Source organism: Diorhabda sublineata, chromosome 2 (assembly GCF_026230105.1).
Source record: "Diorhabda sublineata isolate icDioSubl1.1 chromosome 2, icDioSubl1.1, whole genome shotgun sequence".
Lineage (NCBI taxonomy): Eukaryota > Metazoa > Arthropoda > Insecta > Coleoptera > Chrysomelidae > Diorhabda > Diorhabda sublineata.
This window is the reverse complement of record NC_079475.1, coordinates 1,483,587-1,499,023: the sequence shown is the minus strand read 5'-3', so window position 1 is coordinate 1,499,023 and position 15,437 is coordinate 1,483,587.

Sequence of the window (15,437 nt, the reverse complement as noted above, 5' to 3'; positions counted from 1 at the left end):
TAGTAGATCTTGAAAATTTCCAAACAACTGGTGAAAACTATATCTACACTGTTATCTTTAATTTTTGTAAAACGAACCATGAGGTTATTTCTATTTAATTGACATTTCTTGGGAACCAAAGAAATATTTAACCAGATCTGGGAAAAACTACATTTGACAACACTGTAACTTCTTTAACGAATCATAAAGTTTTCTCCCTTTTCTCGTATTAATCTGCAGATTCTGTTATTCAATTTTCGCCTACCTATTCTCAAAGTTTCCGCTGTTTTAGTAATATTTGCAACATGTTTGTTATTTCAACGATTATTTTTATTTGGTTGATTTTGTGCAGTATTTTCTATATTAATTTCATCATTCCTGTGGAGTATTTCCTTTAGATACCACAGTCGTCGTGCATCCTTTCTAGTTCGTTGAATGAGCTTTTTACAATATTTTAAACAGTGTAATTGTGAGAGTTGGTGTAGTGGTAGTGTAAACAGTGTATTCACTATGAAAATCATCATTGCTTCCAAAAATTACAATTTAAATGCGACATATAGGTAATTAAACATAGGAAAAGATTAACTTTCTAGATTCAGGCCGCCACAAACTTTGAAATATTGGCTTGTGATTTTTAATTCTCACGGCGAATGTAAAGCGACAAATCGGTTGGAATCATCGGAATGACAACTTTCTCACCTCGAATTTTCCTTTGAGTTATCATCTTCAGAGATTGAAGGTAAACTGACAGTTTACAGATGAACTGACAGATAACTTGATTATCGAAACGCGCGTTGTGAGAGTTGGTGTAGTGGTAGTGCAAACAGTATGTTCAGTGTGAATATCACCAACGGTTCCAAAAATTTCAGCTTAGGTACCACATAAAGGTAATTAATCATAGGAAAAATATGGATTTCCTAGACAAGCCACAAACTTTTAAATATTCGTTTGCGATTTTGTTAAGACTGTCATGGTGAAAACAGTGATGTAGTGCATTCTTTCTAGTTCGCTTTTACAATCTTAGATTGAATATATACATTTTCCCTTTCCCTTTCCCTTTCCCTTTCCCTTTCCCTTTCCCTTTCCCTTTCCCTTTCCCTTTCCCTTTCCCTTTCCCTTTCCCTTTCCCTTTCCCTTTCCCTTTCCCTTTCCCTTTCCCTTTCCCTTTCCCTTTCCCTTTCCCTTTCCCTTTCCCTTTCCCTTTCCCTTTCCCTTTCCCTTTCCCTTTCCCTTTCCCTTTCCCTTTCCCTTTCCCTTTCCCTTTCCCTTTCCCTTTCCCTTTCCCTTTCCCTTTCCCTTTCCCTTTCCCTTTCCCTTTCCCTTTCCCTTTCCCTTTCCCTTTCCCTTTCCCTTTCCCTTTCCCTTTCCCTTTCCCTTTCCCTTTCCCTTTCCCTTTCCCTTTCCCTTTCCCTTTCCCTTTCCCTTTCCCTTTCCCTTTCCCTTTCCCTTTCCCTTTCCCTTTCCCTTTCCCTTTCCCTTTCCCTTTCCCTTTCCCTTTCCCTTTCCCTTTCCCTTTCCCTTTCCCTTTCCCTTTCCCTTTCCCTTTCCCTTTCCCTTTCCCTTTCCCTTTCCCTTTCCCTTTCCCTTTCCCTTTCCCTTTCCCTTTCCCTTTCCCTTTCCCTTTCCCTTTCCCTTTCCCTTTCCCTTTCCTGACATCCCTTGCAGTGTGGTATCAAATTAAGTGGTCTTCTACGGTTACTATATTCAGATATTCAACTCTAAGAAGACCAGTCCTTGGAAGGTGTGCAAGTCAACACTAAGGAAGCACATGCGACTAAAAACGTTTTCATGAGAATTCTGGAAATATTTGACAAGCTTGAAATGTGAAATCTCGGTGTGTTAGTTTTTATTTTTAACAGAACACGTGGATGGTTTTCAGAACTCTCATTAAACCTGCTTTATATTGAATACAAAACAGGCAACGTCGATTGAAACGGAAATAGAGACGAAACAATGGAAATTAAGAGGCTGATCTTTATTCATATGAACGATTAATCAACCCAACACGTTGAGAAACTCTTGTTTGTAGTCACAAAACTTACTATTAACAAGTTCAATTTTGTTTTTATGAACGTACCATATTCTACAGAACATAAATTATAAACGATGGAATTGAATAAAACTGAGGAGGAGATGGAGAAGGTTGTTGGACAAGTTGGAATATTGAAATGTATAAGAATGGATTCAACGCAGCTATTCATATATAAAGATCATGGGTGCACTCATCATAAAACGTTTATGAAGATCAAACAAAATTTTAAAGAATAGTGTGTCGGTTTTACTCTAGTAGGTGGTTCTTAGAACTCTTAGTAAGGGTGTTTTACATCGAATACTATCTCATTTAGGAGCCCTCAGACTTGAATGATAGGGCTTAGCTTGGACTAACGCTGATAAACCCGGCCTTAACAAACCAATAATGGCCCAAGTCTGGTTGAAGTCTGGGTAACCTTACCTCGGTCATCCCATCCCAGCAACCAGGCTGGCCTACGGTTGCAGATAAGTCCTGAGTTTATCTAAGCAACCAGGCTTGTTATTATCCCAGAGTCCCACCAAGTCTGGACCAATAATGGCTTCCAAGCTAGGGTCAGAGTTATACGTACTTGATCCAAGTCTGGGCCTATACTGGGTCCATCGTGAAATGAAGAGATGAAGAGACGTTTAACAAAAATTATTGTGTAGTCTTCTATTGTTTTGATAATAAAATTGTTTAAACCAAATTATTTAAATTCCTTCTTATGGTGATTTCTATTAATTTGAGTAACAGGAAAAAGATAATAGAACAAATTTATGAAGGTTCTTTCTAATACAACTTCTTGAGGAAGAGTCTCCAGCCAGGAACTTTAAGGTTATAATTTCCTTGTCTTATTTGGCAGATATTCCACAGTAAATTCTATCTTACTGCAGTGACTGTAGACTGGTTCAAACTCATACTCTGTTTACAAGCCCGAAGCGCGTTTCTATACCAAGTTGTCGTCCTCGAGGACAAAAAGTAAAAGAAGGTAAAATAAGTATATCAGACTCCAGAATTTCCAATTTAGTGAGTCAAACTCATCAGTGGTTATCTCAATACAAGAGGAAACGAGTTATACTAGTTGACATTGACAACGTTACTAAAAAGTGCTATGGAAATGAAATGAAATACAATAAATATAAGAACTATAAATATTCCATGGAATTGATATCACACGGCATTAAAGGAATTTTTATTATTCAATTTAATAGTACTTTGAAACAATGGACCCTAATAAAATTACCATTATTCAAATACGTTAGATACACATGAAGGTCCCCAAATATCTGAGCGTGGAAATATTATAAGAATTTAAAACTGAGCTGATAAGTGACAGTAGCGTCACAAAAAGGTTATGGAAATGCTTGGATATCAAAATAATGTTTTGCCAAGGTGGAAGTTAAATTCTACCTCCCTGAAGAGTTGCTAGACCTTAAAGTTTATAGAGAAGGGTCGGGGTCATCCATGATTGTTAAGTTTTTGCGATTCCCTAGCAATTTTCAACCTTGCATACACTAATTATATTAATTATTTCAATTGATTCATTCTTCATGTCATTACAGAGAAAAATTATAATTAACAAGTTACTAAAATACTTTAGAACCTACAATAAATGATATAACGTGTCAAGTACATAGCCGCACTCCATCTCACGGCGCGTGTTATAACTCAACGCAATGAAAACTATGAAATATAGCGGGTGGCTCCATCTATTATCGAATAATGAATGTTCAGATGCTAAAAGAAGTTAACTGTAACTAGACAGAAGTTTCTACAATGTTGTTACAAGAGAAAAAGAAAGTGTTCATAGGAGGGAAGTAAGTTTAATATGAAAGATACGCAGCGAACGATACAAATGAAACAGGTGGTGATAGTTATTGAAGAGTTTTGAGTGTTGTAATCAATATGATATGTGATGTGATGAAGTCTGAAGTGTGAAATTAACTTTTATTAATGAATTTTTCATCGTATAATAATAAAAATAGAGTCAGAGAGATAGTTTAATTTAAGTTTGCACCTAGAGGTGCTTAGATAAATTGAGTGTGTGAAAATTCACCCTTCCGCAATCTCACAGCACCGCCGTTATTGCGATGACCAATTGCGTGTTGTACCTTACTAGGTGTGTGGTCAAAAAGTCTTATCTATGAGCGGGAGTTCAAATAGCACATTAGATTAAATACATGACGGTCATTTATTAAAAAAAATGCTAATCTAATGAAACATAGAAAATAAAGTTTAGTTTTTTCTAGTGTTTATTGCCCTAATGACTTTACAAGCTTTTAATGACGGTCGTAAAACATTGTACCACTGTTGCCGCTGTTAATATAGGTAGGTCGAAAAGAATGATAACCAATAAATTTATTAGCGTGACGTTTCATGTCGTCGTTGCGTTAAAAACCACGCATGAAATAAAAATAGGAAACCGGAAGCGTACAGTTTTCTTCCAGTTGATATCCACAATAGTTCTGATTTTAATGTGGAACTTTTGTCATAAAATCTACATAATTTATAGAAATGTTAATAGTTATGCAAATTATCGTCACTATTAACACAGAAATTATATCAAACATACATCGCGCAATGTATTATATTGATTATAACAGAATAAAAGCGACCACAATTTATATTCTTGGTATTAATTAAGTTTTCTGGAGTCGTTCGTAATATTTGAGTGTGTAAACAGTATGTTTAGTGTGAATATCACCAACGGTTCCCGAAATTAACCATAGGAAAAGATTAACTTTGTAGATTCAGGCCACAAACTTTCAAATATTGGCTTGCGATGTTATTGAGACTGTCATGGTGAAAGCAGAGTCATCGTAAAATTAGAAGAGTAATAAGATAATACAGAGCCTGCGTAGTTTGTAGTAACTTTTTCATTACTTCACTTTCTTTCAATTTATCTAGCCTTGCGTCAGATATAAAAACTACTGTGAATGAAATCAGTGTTCATTCAATTTCACTTTTGTATTCTTCTACACCTTAATAGATTTTTTAATGATCACGGCTAATATGAAACCGCTCGGAAATTAAAGTCGTTCAAACTCAAACGACAAATCTATTGGGATCATCGAGATCATCGGAATGAAAACTTTCTAAACTTCTTCTTCTAAACTAAACTACAATATTTTCATCAGTGTAATTGTGAGAGTTGGTGTAGTGGTAGTGTAAACAGTGTATTCACTATGAAAATCATCATTGCTTCCAAAAATTACAATTTAAATGCGACATATAGGTAATTAAACATAGGAAAAGATTAACTTTCTAGATTCAGGCCGCCACAAACTTTGAAATATTGGCTTGTGATTTTTAATTCTCACGGCGAATGTAAAGCGACAAATCGGTTGGAATCATCGGAATGACAACTTTCTCACCTCGAATTTTTCTTTGAGTTATCATCTTCAGAGATTGAAGGTAAACTGACAGTTGACAGATGAACTGACAGATAACTTGGTTATCGAAACGCGCGTTGTGAGAGTTGGTGTAGTGGTAGTGCAAACAGTATGTTCAGTGTGAATATCACCAACGGTTCCAAAAATTTCAACTTAGGTGCCACATAGGTAATTAATCATAGAAAAAATATGGATTTCGTAGATTCAGGCCACAAACTTCCAATGATTGGCCTCGTGATTTTGTCAATGGTCATTATGAATATGAGACGGATCGGAAATTGAAGTTGTTTAAACTCAAACGACTAATCGATTGGAATCATTGAGATCCTCGGAATGAGAACTTTCTCACCTCGAATTATCTCGAGTTATCATCCTCACACACTGAAGGTAAACTGACAGTTGACAGATGAACTGACAGATAACTCGAATTTTACTTTGAGTATTGTTGGGCAAATCACATCATCAATTTACTTTCCACCAAACACATTCTGTTGCATACTTTCGGTTGGTTTATGTTTCGAAGCATGGTCACTACGGGGCTAGCCTGTAGCCTCAAATTTAATGACTAAAACTAAATAATGAAATAATAATGAATAGAAATGTTTTTATCATTCATAGACAGAATAAACCGTCAAATGGTTTGAGAGGCACTTCCAAAAATGCGAAAATATGGAAAACATGACAATAATCCCATATTGGCACGTCCATGTTCATCAAACGTTCCCGAAACAAAGATACTTTTGGAAACAAAAAAAAAATGACAGCGACAAAGGATTTTTCATCTTTTTCTCTCTTAAATTTATTTCCACGTCTGTTAGTAGAAGTGAAGCTGAATATCCGTCAGTCAAATTGACTTTTTGTTGTGTTTTCTGTATGTTTACGGGGTTCCATTGTTCTCTGTTAAATTACTACAGGTTTCGCGTAACGGATTACTGCCTACAAAATTCATTATTTCGGAGTTTGGTTTGTACATACTGAAAAATGTTTTCGAATTTCTGAGAGACTTAACAAATTTGAATAATTTTTCTGATGGGAAAACCAAGCAGATACTGTGTATTATTCTTTTTCTTTGCGATAATTTTTAATTTCATGGGAATAACCAGGTACATGAGCAAAATTATGCGATGAAATATCCATATCCATCATTTATACAGTATTTTATTTATAGTACGAAAATTGACATAAAATTAGTTACTAATTAAGTGCTCATTCACTAATTCGAAGAGAGTCGAGGAATATAATTTTTATGGAGTCCGCAGGTCTTCAAACACTGTAGAAATTATATTTCTTGACTTTCCCCTGATGATTTAGTAAGCACTCAATTAATACCTCATTTTAACTCAGTTTTTAGAATGACAAAATCCTACTAGGACTTAGTACATCAGACATGATTTTAAGGTCTCAAACACTGTAGAAATGGTATTTCTTGACTGTCTCCTGATTATTTAGTGAGCACTTGATTAGCACCTCATTTTATGTCAGTTTTGGCAATAAAAAGTTGTCACTAGAACTTAGTGAATCAGGCATAGTGGTTTTGAGGTCTCAAATCAATGTAGAAACGATAATTCTCGACAGTCTTCGGATTATTCAGTGAGAACTCAATAAGCACCTCATTTTATGACAGTTTTAGCAATGAAAAGTTTCTACTAGAGCTTAGTGAATCAGGCATAGTGGTTTTGAGGTCTCAAATCAATGTAGAAACGATATTTCCTGACTATCTTCTGGTTATTTATTGAGAACTTGATTAGCACCTCATTTTATGACAGTTTTAGCAATAAAACGTTTCTACTAGAAATTAGTAATATAGGCATAGAGGTTTTGAGGTCTCAAATCAATGTAGAAACGATATTTCCTGACTCTCTTCTGGTTATTTATTGAGAACTTGATTAGCACCTCATTTTATAACAGTTTTAGCTATAAATCGTTTCTACTAGAAATTAGTAATATAGGCATAGAGGTTTTGAGGTCTCAAATCAATGTAGAATCGGTATTTCTCGACTGTCTTCTGATTATTTAATGAGAACTTGATTAGCACCTCATTTTATGATAGTTTTAGCAATAAAACGCTTCTACTAGAAATTAGTAATATAGGCATAGTGGTTTTGAGGTCTCAAATCAATGTAGAATCGATATTTCTCGACTGTCTTCTGATTATTTAGTGAGAACTTAGTTAGCACCTCATTTTATGATAGTTTTAGCAATAAAACGTGTCTACTAGAACTTAGTGAATCAGGCATAGTGGTTTTGAGGTCTCAAATCAATGTAGAAACGACATTTCCTGACTCTCTTCTGGTTATTTATTGAGAACTTGATTAGCACCTCATTTAATGACAGTTTTAGCTATAAAACGTTTCTACTGGAAATTAGTAATATAGGCATAGAGGTTTTGAGGTCTCATATCAATGTAGAATCGATATTTCTCGACTGTCTTCTGATTAATTATTGAGAACTTGATTAGCACCTCATTTTATGATAGTTTTAGCAATAAAACGCTTCTACTAGAAATTAGTGATATAGGCATAGAGGTTTTGAGGTCCCAAATCAATGTAAAAATGATATTTCTCGACAGTCTTCTGATTATTTAGTGAGAACTTGATTAACACCTCATTTTATGACAGTTTTAGCTATAAAACCATTCTACTAGAAATTAGTAATATGGGCATAGAGGTTTTGAGGTCTCATATCAATGTAGAATCGATATTTCTCGATTGTCTTCTGATTACTTATTGAGAACTTGATTAGCACCTCATTTTATGATAGTTTTAGCAATAAAACGTTTCTACTAGAAATTAGTTATATAGGCATAGAGGTTTTGGAGTCCCAAATCAATGTAGAATCAATATTTCTCGACTGTCTTCTGATTATTTAGTGAGAACTCAATTAGCACCTCATTTTATGATAGTTTTAGCAATAAAACGCTTCTACTAGAAATTAGTGATATAGGCATAGAGGTTTTGAGGTCCCAAATCAATGTAAAAATGATATTTCTCGACAGTCTTCTGATTATTTAGTGAGAACTCAATTATCACCTCATTTTATGATAGTTTTAGCAATAAAACGTGTCTACTAGAACTTATTGAATCAGGCATAGTGGTTTTGAGGTCTCAAATCAATGTAGAAATGATATTTTCTGACTCTTTCCTGGTTATTTATTGAGAACTTGATAAGCACCCCATTTTATGACAGTTTTAGCTACAAAACCTTTCTACTAGGATTTAGTAATATAGGCATAGAGGTTTTGAAGTCCCAAATCAATGTAGAAATGATATTTCTCGACTGTCTTCTGATTATTTAGTGAGAACTTGATTAGTACCACATTTTATGACAGTTTCAGCTATAGAACGTTTCTACTAGAAATTAGTAATATAGGCATAGAGGTTTTGAGGTCTCATATCAATGTAGAATCGATATTTCTCGACTGTCTTCTCATTAATTATTGAGAACTTGATTAGCACCTCATTTTATGATAGTTTTAACAATAAAACGCTTCTACTAGAAATTAGTTATATAGGCATAGAGGTTTTGGAGTCCCAAATCAATGTAGAATCAATATTTCTCGACTGTCTTCTGATTATTTAGTGAGAACTCAATTAGCACCTCATTTTTGATAGTTTTAGCAATAAAACGCTTCTACTAGAAATTAGTTATATAGGCATAGAGGTTTTGGAGTCCCAAATCAATGTAGAATCAATATTTCTCGACTGTCTTCTGATTATTTAGTGAGAACTCAATTATCACCTCATTTTATGATAGTTTTAGCAATAAAACGTGTCTACTAGAACTTATTGAATCAGGCATAGTGGTTTTGAGGTCTCAAATCAATGTAGAAACGATATTTTCTGACTCTTTTCTGGTTATTTATTGAGAACTTGATAAGCACCCCATTTTATGACAGTTTTAGCTATAAAACCTTTGTACTAGGATTTAGTAATATAGGCATAGAGGTTTTGAAGTCCCAAATCAATGTAGAAATGATATTTCTCGACTGTCTTCTGATTATTTAGTGAGAACTTGATTAGCACCTCATTTCATGACAGTTTTAGCAATAAAACGTTTCAAATAGAAATTAGTAATATAGGCATAGAGGTTTTGAGGTCTCATATCAATGTAGAATCGATATTTCTCGACTGTCTTCTCATAAGTTATTGAGAACTTGATTAGCACCTCCTTTTATGATAGTTTTAGCAATAAAACGCTTCTACTAGAAATTAGTAATATAGGCATAGAGGTTTTGAGGTCTCATATCAATGTAGAATCGATATTTCTCGACTGTCTTCTGATTAATTATTGAGAACTTGATTAGCACCTCATTTTATGATAGTTTTAGCAATAAAACGCTTCTACTAGAAATTAGTTATATAGGCATAGAGGTTTTGGAGTCCCAAATCAATGTAGAATCAATATTTCTCGACTGTCTTCTGATTATTTAGTGAGAACTCAATTAGCACCTCATTTTATGATAGTTTTAGCAATAAAACGCTTCTACTAGAAATTAGTCATATAGGCATAGAGGTTTTGAGGTCGCAAATCAATGTAAAAATGATATTTCTCGACAGTCTTCTGATTATTTAGTGAGAACTCAATTATCACCTCATTTTATGATAGTTTTAGCAATAAAACGTGTCTACTAGAACTTATTGAATCAGGCATAGTGGTTTTGAGGTCTCAAATCAATGTAGAAACGATATTTCCTGACTATTTTCTGGTTATTTATTGAGAACTTGATAAGCACCCCATTTTGTGACAGTTTTAGCTATAAAACCTTTCTACTAGGATTTAGTAATATAGGCATAGAGGTTTTGAGGTCTCATATCAATGTAGAATCGATATTTCTCGACTGTCTTCTGATTATGCAGTGAGAACTCAATTAGCACCTCATTTTATGATACTTTTAGCAATAAAACGTGTCTACTAGAACTTAGTGATTCAGGCATAGTGGTTTTGAGGTCCCAAATCAATGTAGAAATGTTATTTTTCGACTGTCTACTGATTATTTAGTGAGAACTTGATAAGCACCTCATTTTATGACAGTTTTAGCTATAGAACGTTTGTACTAGAAATTAGTGATATAGGCATAGAGGTTTTGAGGTCTCAAATCAATGTAGAATCGGTATTTCTCGACTGTCTTCTGATTATTTAGTGAGAATTTGATTAGCACCTCATTTTATGATAGTTTTAGCAATGAAACGCTTCTACTAGAAATTGGTAATATAGGCATAGTGGTTTTGAGGTCTCATATCAATGTAGAATCGATATTTCTCGACTGTCTTCTGATTATTTAGTGAGAACTCAGTTAGCACCTCATTTTATGATAGTTTTAGCAATAAAACGTGTCTACTAGAAATTAGTGAATCAGGCATAGTGGTTTTGAGGTCTCAAATCAATGTAGAAACGATATTTTCTGACTCTCTTCTGGTTATTTATTGAGAACTTGATTAGCACTTCATTTTTTGATAGTTTTAGCTATGAAACCTTTCTACTAGGAATTAGTAATATGGGCATAGAGGTTTTGAGGTCTCAAATCAATGTAGAATCGGTATTTCTCGACTGTCTTCTGATTATTTAGTGAGAACTCAATTAGCACCTCATTTTATGATAGTTTTAGCAATAAAAATTGTCTACTAGAACTTAGTGAATCAGGCATAGTGGTTTTAAGGTCTCAAATCAATGTAGAAACGATATTTCCTGACTCTTCTGGTTATTTATTGAGAACTTGATTAGCACCTCATTTAATGACAGTTTTAGCTATAAAACGTTTCTACTAGAAATTAGTAATATAGGCATAGAGGTTTTGAGGTCTCATATCAATGTAGAAATGATATTCCTCGACTGTCTTCTGATTATTTAGTGAGAACTCAATTAGCACCTCATTTTATGATAGTTTTAGCAATAAGACGTGTCTACTAGAACTTATTGAATCAGGCATAGTTGTTTTGAGGTCTCAAATCAATGTAGAAACGATATTTTCTGAGTCTTTTCTGGTTATTTATTGAGAACTTTTTAAGCACCCCATTTTATGACAGTTTTAGCTATAAAACCTTTCTACTAGGATTTAGTAATATGGGCATAGAGGTTTTGAGGTCTCATATCAATGTAGAATCGATATTTCTCGTTTGTCTTCTGATTATTCAGTGAGAACTCAATTAGCACCCCATTTTATGATAGATTTAGCAAAAAAACGTGTCTACTAGAACATAGTGAATCAGGCATAGTGGTTTTGAGGTCTCAAGTCAATATAGAAACGATATTTCCTGACTCTCTTCTGGTTACTTATTGAGAACTTGATCAGCACCTCCTTTTATAACAGTTTTAGCTATAAAACGTTTCCACTAGAAATTAGTAATATAGGCATAGAGGTTTTTAGGTCTCATATCAATGAAGAAATGATATTTCTCGACTGTCTTCTGATTATTTAGTGAGAACTTGATTAGCACCTCATTTTATGACAGATTTAGCTATAAAACGTTTCTACTACAAATTAGTAATATAGGCATAGAGGTTTTGAGGTCTCAAATCAATGTAGAATCGATATTTCTCGACTGTCTTCTGATTATTTAGTGAGAACTCAATAAGCATCTCATTTTATGATAGTTTTAGCAATAAAACGTGTCTACTAGAACTTAGTGAATCAGGCATAGTGGTTTTGAGGTCTCAAATCAATGTAGAAACGATATTCCCTGACTCTCTATTGTTTATTTATTTAGAACTTGATTAGAACGTCATTTCATGACAGTTTTTGCTATAAAACCTTTCTACTAGGAATTAGTAATATGGGCATAGAGGTTTTGAGGTCTCATATCAATGTAGAATCGATATTTCTCGACGGTCTTCTTATTATTTAGTGAGAACTCAATTAGCACCTCATTTTATGATAGATTTAGCAACAGAACGTGTCTACTAGAACATAGTGAATCAGGCATAGTGGTTATGAGGTCTCAAGTCAATATAGAAACGATATTTCCTGACTCTCTTCTGGTTATTTATTGAGAACTTGATTAGCACCTCATTTTATAACAGTTTCAGCTATAAAAAGTTTCTACTAGAAATTAGTAATATAGGCATAGAGGTTTTGAGGTCTCATATCAATGAAGAAATGAAATTTCTCGACTGTCTTCTGATTATTTAGTGAGATTTTGATCAGCACCTCATTTTATGACAGTTTTAGCTATAAAACCTTTCTACTACAAATTAGTAATATAGGCATAGAGGTTTTTGAGGTCTCAAGTCAATGTAGAATCGATATTTCTCGACTGTCTTCTGATTATTTAGTGAGAACCCAATAAGCAACTCATTTTATGATAGTTTTAGCGATAAAACGTGTCTACTAGAACTTAGTGAATCAGGCATAGTGGTTTTGAGGTCTCAAATCAATGTAGAAAGGATATTTCCTGACTCTCTTCTGTTTATTTAGTGAGAACTTAATTATCACCTCATTTTATATCAGCTTTAGCGATAAAAAAATTTCTACTAGGACTTAGTACATCAGTATTAGCGATTAAACATTTTTAGTAGAACTTAGTGAATCAGGCATAGTGGTTTTGAAGTCTGAAATCAATGTAGAAACGATATTTCCTGACTCTCTTCTGGTTATTTATTGAGAACTTGATTAGCACCTCATTTAATGACAGTTTCAACTATAAAACGTTTCTACTAGAAATTAGTAATATAGGCATAGAGGTTTTGAGGTCACATATCAATGTAGAAATGATATTTCTCAACTGTCTTCTGATTATTTAGTGAGAACTTGATTAGCACCTCATTTTATGACAGATTTAGCTATAAAACTTGTCTACTAGAACTTAGTGAATCAGGCATAGTGGTTTTGAGGTCTCAAATCTTGATTAACACCTCATTTTATGACAGTTTTAGCTATAAAACGTTTCTACTACGAATTAGTAATATAGGCATAGAGGTTTTGAAGTCCCAAATCAATGTAGAAATGTTATTTTTCGACTGTCTACTGATTATTTAGTGAGAACTTGATTAGCACCTCATTTTATGACAGTTTTAGCTATAAACCGTTTCTACTAGAAATTAGTAATATAGGCATAGAGGTTTTGAGGTCTCAAATCAATGTAGAATCGGTATTTCTCGACTGTCTTCTGATTATTTAGTGAGAACTCAATAAGCACCTCATTTTATGATAGTTGTAGCAATAAAACGTGTCTACTAGAACTTAGTGAATCAGGCATAGTGGTTTTGAAGTCTGAAATCAATGTAGAAACGATATTTCCTGACTCTCTTCTGGTTATTTATTGAGAACTTGATTAGCACCTCATTTAATGACAGTTTCAACTATAAAACGTTTCTACTAGAAATTAGTAATATAGGCATAGAGGTTTTGAGGTCTCATATCAATGTAGAAATGATATTTCTCGACTGTCTTCTGATTATTTAGTGAGAACTTGATTAGCACCTCATTTTATGACAGATTCAGCTATAAAACATTTCTACTAGAAATTAGTAATATAGGCATAGAGGATTTGAAGTCCCAAATCAATGTAGAATCGTTATTTCTCGACTGTCTCCTGATTATTCAGTGAGAACTCAATTATCACCTCATTTTATGATAGTTTTAGCAATAAAACGTGTCTACTAGAACTTAGTGAATCAGGCATAGTGGTTTTGAGGTCTCAAATCAATGTAGAAACGATATTTCCTGACTCTCTTCTGTTTATTTAGTGAGAACTAAATAACACCTCATTTTATATCAGCTTTAGCGATAAAAAAATTTCTACTAGGACTTAGTACATCAGTATTAGCGATAAAACATTTTTAGTAGAACTTAGTGAAGCAGGCATAGTGGTTTTGAGGTCTCAAATCAATGTAGAAACGATATTTCCTGACTCTCTTCTGGTTATTTATCGAGAACTTCATTAGCACTTCATTTTTTGACAGTTTTAGCTATGAAACCTTTCTACTAGGAATTAGTAATATGGGCATAGAGGTTTTGAGGTCTCATATCAATGTAGAATCGATATTTCTCGACTGTCTTCTGATTATTCAGTGAGATCTCAATAAGCACCTCATTTTATGATAGTTTTAGCAATAAAACGTGTCTACTAGAACTTAGTGAATCAGGCATAGTGGTTTTGAAGTCTGAAATCAATGTAGAAACGATATTTCCTGACTCTCTTCTGGTTATTTATTGAGAACTTGATTAGCACCTCATTTAATGACAGTTTCAACTATAAAACGTTTCTACTAGAAATTAGTAATATAGGCATAGAGGTTTTGAGGTCTCATATCAATGTAGAAATGATATTTCTCGACTGTCTTCTGATTATTTAGTGAGAACTTGATTAGCACCTCATTTTATGACAGATTTAGCTATAAAACATTTCTACTAGAAATTAGTAATATAGGCATAGAGGATTTGGGGTCCCAAATCAATGTAGAATCGTTATTTTTCGACTGTCTTCTGATTATTTAGTGAGAACTCAATTATCACCTCATTTTATGATAGTTTTAGCAATAAAACGTGTCTACTAGAACTTAGTGAATCAGGCATAGTGGTTTTGAGGTCTCAAATCAATGTAGAAACGATATTTCCTGACTCTCTTCTGTTTATTTAGTGAGAACTAAATTATCACCTCATTTTATATTAGCTTTAGCGATAAAAAAATTTCTACTAGGACTTAGTACATCAGTATTAGCGATAAAACATTTTTAGTAGAACTTAGTGAAGCAGGCATAGTGGTTTTGAGGTCTCAAATCAATGTAGAAACGATATTTCCTGACTCTCTTCTGGTTATTTATTGAGAACTTGATTAGCACTTCATCTTTTGACAGTTTTAGCTATGAAACCTCTCTACTAGGAATTAGTGATATGGGCATAGAGGTTTTGAGGTCTCATATCAATGTAGAATCGATATTTCTCGACTGTCTTCTGATTATTCAGTGAGAACTTGATTAGTACCTCACTTTATGATAGATTTAGCAATAAAACGTGTCTACTAGAACATAGTGAATCAGGCATAGTGGTTTTGAGGTCTGAAGTCAATATAGAAACGATATTTCCTGACTCTCTTCTGGTTACTTGTTGAGAACTTGAT